Raw genomic sequence first — 4,535 nt, forward strand, 5'->3', positions numbered from 1 at the left:
ACTTGTGGTGAAGCAGGGAAGAGTCTACCCAGCCCTGAGACCATGCTGACTACCATCGGGGTGTCTGACGTAATAAAGAGGAACCAATCAACTGGAGCAAATAGTGAGAAATTCATCAAACAATCCACGAGGGTGGAGAAAGACAACCTCTCAATCTACAGGCTGAATCTGGAACAGAAGTTTGTTATAAAGGAAAATTTTGAACATTACACATTTGGCAGGAAAGTTGAGCAGGGGAATAACAAGGTCATATTGCTTTTGGGGGCCACAGGGGCAGGAAAAACCACTCTGGTCAATGTCATGATAAACGCCATTCTTGGAGTGAAGTGGGAAGAAGGTCACCGCTTTAAGCTCATCCATGAGGTGACCAACCGGTCGCAGGCAGAAAGCCAGACTGTGATTGTGACATCATATGATCTTTACAACCAGCCAGGCTTTCAGGTTCCTTATTCACTGACCATTGTTGACACACCAGGGTTTGGAGACCCAAGAGGAATGGCATATGATGAACAGCTTACCCAGATGCTAAAGGATTTCTTGTGTAACCCTTTAGGGATCGATCATATTGATGCAGTCTGCTTTGTAGTTCAGGCAGCCCTTGTACGTCTCAGTCCTTCCCAGAGATACATCTTTGATTCCATCCTGTCCATTTTTGGAAAAGATGTTGCTGAAAACATATTGATGCTTGTGACATTTGCTGATGGAAAGGACATTCCTGTTCTAGAGGCCATCAAAGCTGCAGCTCTGCCCTGTAAGAAGAACAAGAAGGGTTTTCCAATCCATTTCAAATTCAGCAACGCTATTGTTTTTAAAAAGAAGGAGACAGAGAGCAGTTCTGAAGATGATGATGAAGATAATGATAGATTGTCCACAGCATTGGAGGTCAACCTTCAAGGAGATAAAGAACATTTTTAAAGCATTGGAAAGCATTGAAAGCAAAGACCTCACCCTGATGAAGAAAGTGCTGGAAGAACGTGAGCTTCTGAAAAAGACCATGACACTGCTTATCCCACAGATCACTGCTGGTCTGTCAAATATAGGTGAAATTAAAAGCTTCAAAGCCTGTCTTGAGAATGAGCAAGAAAACATGAAACAGAACGAATCCTTTGAAACAGAGATAGAAGTATTGATGGTAAAAAGAAGCAAATTATCAGAAGGCTTTGCTACAAACTGCAAAGTATGCAATTTCACGTGCCATACCTCTTGTTTTCTCCCAAGCGAAGATGACACCAGAAGTTGTGCAGTGATGAATGACGATGGCAACTTCATTGTATGTCCTGAAAAATGCTCTTACAGTGATCATGACAGAGAAAAAGCCTACATTGGAGTACATTGAAATATTAATTCGCACAGAGGAGCACCAACGTACACCAGGCTTTGAGGATCGGATTGTAGAATTGAAACGAATGAAGGAAGAGTCTGAGATTCTGGACAAGATTGCAAGAGGAGAAGATATACTTCCAAAGGAGAAAGAATTCATGAAGGAGAAAAAAATAAATAAAAAATCCAGTCCTGCTAATTTTATCTAGGAACCAAATTGGAATGCTACTGGAACGTTAAGATACCTACTGTTAAAGGTGCATTCAGCGTTTTCTATGCAAATCTGAGTATTGGGGTATAGGCCTTTAAGTCTCATGTTTAAGAAAAAAAATATTACTGTCATAGTTTTCATGTGTCGTCACAATACTGTTCTGAACGTTCCTATTGAGGCTGTGATGAGCAACTGAGAACTACTAAGTGTTTCTTTTAAGGAAGCTGATGAAAATTTGGTATAAAGTGATGTTTTAAGGCTTGAAAACACCATACCACTAAGAAAAGTAGCCAAACCTTTTATCATAATTTCGATATCATCAAATTAATGTTAGATGCCGTATTAACTAGAGAGTGAATATAAATTTTAGCTATAGCTAACTTTAGCATCGCTAGTTATTTTTGACAGCATTTGCTAGCTAATGACATCATTGCCATCTATCAAAGTACATTTGATAATATGTTGATAATTATGAAATCGTTGTTTTCTACAAAATATAATCTCCCAATTCAATTTCGATTCACAAAGTAAATTCAATTAGATTTAATTTAATTAGTTTTAATTTAACAGTTTTTTTTATGTTAACTGATGATATGTAAGGGTTATTATTGTATATTTCAAATGGAAAATGCTGAAAAAAATGCCTGTTTGAAGTCATTAGCCCTGTTCAATGTCTGGTCATAAATATGGCTACTGTGTCTATAAAATGTTAGAGAACATGGCAACAAAGCACATGGATGTGAAACCTATGAATACCTTAATTTAGACAGATCCTGTGGATTTGAAAATGCCTTGTTGATGTTAGATGTCAGAGGAGAATGGGCCGACTGATTCAAACTGATAGAAGAGCAACTTTGACTGAAATAACCACTCGTTACAACCGAGGTATGCAGCAAAGCATTTGTGAAGCCACAACATGCACAACCTTGAGGCGGATGGGCTACAACAGCAGAAGACCCCACCGGGTACCACTCATACCCACTACAAATAGGAAAAAGAGGCTACAATTTGCAAGAGCTCACCAAAATTGGACAGTTGAAGAATGTTGCCTGGTCTGATGAGTCTTGATTTCTGTTGAGACATTCAGATGGTAGAGTCAGAATTTGGCGTAAACAGAATGAGAACATGGATCCATCATGCCTTGTTACCACTGTGCAGGCTGGTGGTGGTGTAATGGTGTGGGGGATATTTTCTTGGCACACTTTAGGCCCCTTAGTGCCAATTGTTTAAATGTGCATCGTGTAAATGCCACGGCCTACCTGAGCATTGTTTCTGACCATGTCCATCCCTTTATGACCACCTTGTACCCATCCTCTGATGGCTACTTCCAGCAGGATAATGCACCATGTCACAAAGCTCGAATCATTTCAATTTGGTTGCTTGAACATGACAATGAGTTCACTGTACTGAAATGGCCCCCACAGTCACCAGATCTCAACCCTATAGAGCATCTTTGGGATGTGGTGGAACGGGAGCTTCGTACCCTGGATGTGCATCCCACAACTGCAAGATGCTATCCGATCAATATGGGCCAAAATTTCTAAAGAAGGCTTTCAGCCTCAAACCCCCCTTAATGATGAATAAAATTATGAGTACCGTGACGTCGCCCGGTATGGCGCAGCCGGGGCCCCACCCTGGAGCCAGGCCCGGGGTTGGGGCTCGTATGCGAGCGCCTGGTGGCCGGGCCTTCCCCCATGGGGCCCGGCCGGGCTCAGCCCGAACCCGCGACGTGGGGCCGCCCTCCCGTGGGCTCACCACCCACAGGAGGGACCATAAGGGGCCGGTGCGAAGAGGATCGGGCGGCAGTCGAAGGCAGGGGCCTAGACAACCCGATCTCTGGACACGGAAACTAGCTCTAGGGACGTGGAATGTCACCTCGCTGGCGGGGAAGGAGCCTGAGTAAGTGCGTGTGGTTGAGAGGTTCCGATTAGAGGTAGTCGGGATCACCTCTACGCACGGCTTGGGCTCTGGAACCACACTCCTTGAGAGAGGATGGACTCTTCACCACTCTGGAGTTGCCCATGGTGAGAGGCGGCGGGCTGGTGTGGGTTTGCTTATAGCTCCCCAGCTCTGCCGCCATGTGTTGGAGTTTACCCCGGTGAACAAGAGGGTCGTTTCCCTGCGCCTACGGGTCGGGGATAGGTCTCTCACTGTTGTTTGTGCCTACGGGCCGAACGGCAGTGTAGAGTACCCGACCTTCTTGGAGTCTCTGGGAGGGGTGCTGGAAAGTGCTCCGACTGGGGACTATTGTTCTACTGGGGGACTTCAACGCCCACGTGGGCAACGACAGTGACACCTGGAGGGGCGTTAATCGGAGGAACGGCCCCCCTGATCTGAACCTGAGTGGTGTTCAGTTATTGGACTTCTGTGCTAGTCACAGTTTGTCCATAACGAACACCATGTTCAAGCATAAGGGTGTCCATCAGTGCACGTGGCACCAGGACACCCAAGGCCGCAGGTCGATGATCGACTTTGTTGTCTTCTCATCTGACCTGCGGTCGTATGTCTTGGACACTCGGGTGAAGAGAGGGGCGGAGCTGTCAACTGATCACCACCTGGTGGTGAGTTGGATCCGATGGCGGGGGAGGAAGCTGGACAGACTCGGCAGGCCCAAGCGTACTGTAAGGGTCTGCTGGGAAAGTCTGGCCGAGTCTCCTGTCAGAGAGATCTTTAACTCCCACCTCCGGCAGAGCTTCGACTGGATCCCGAGGGAGGCTGGAGATATTGAGTCCGAGTGGACCATGTTCTCCACCGCCATTGTCGAAGCGGCCGCTCGGAGCTGTGGCCGCAAGGTCTCCGGTGCCTGTCGAGGCGGCAATCCCCGAACCAGGTGGTGGACACAGGAAGTAAGGGATGCCGTCAAGCTGAAGAAGGAGTCCTATCAGGCCTGGTTGGCTTGTGGGACTCCTGACGCAGCTGACGGGTACCGACAGGCCAAGTGGGCTGCAGCCCGGGTGGTTGTGGAGGCAAAAACTCGGGCCTGGGAGGAGTTCGGTGAGGCCAT

This window comes from Esox lucius, chromosome 7 (assembly GCF_011004845.1).
Source record: "Esox lucius isolate fEsoLuc1 chromosome 7, fEsoLuc1.pri, whole genome shotgun sequence".
In the NCBI taxonomy this organism is placed as follows: domain Eukaryota; kingdom Metazoa; phylum Chordata; class Actinopteri; order Esociformes; family Esocidae; genus Esox; species Esox lucius.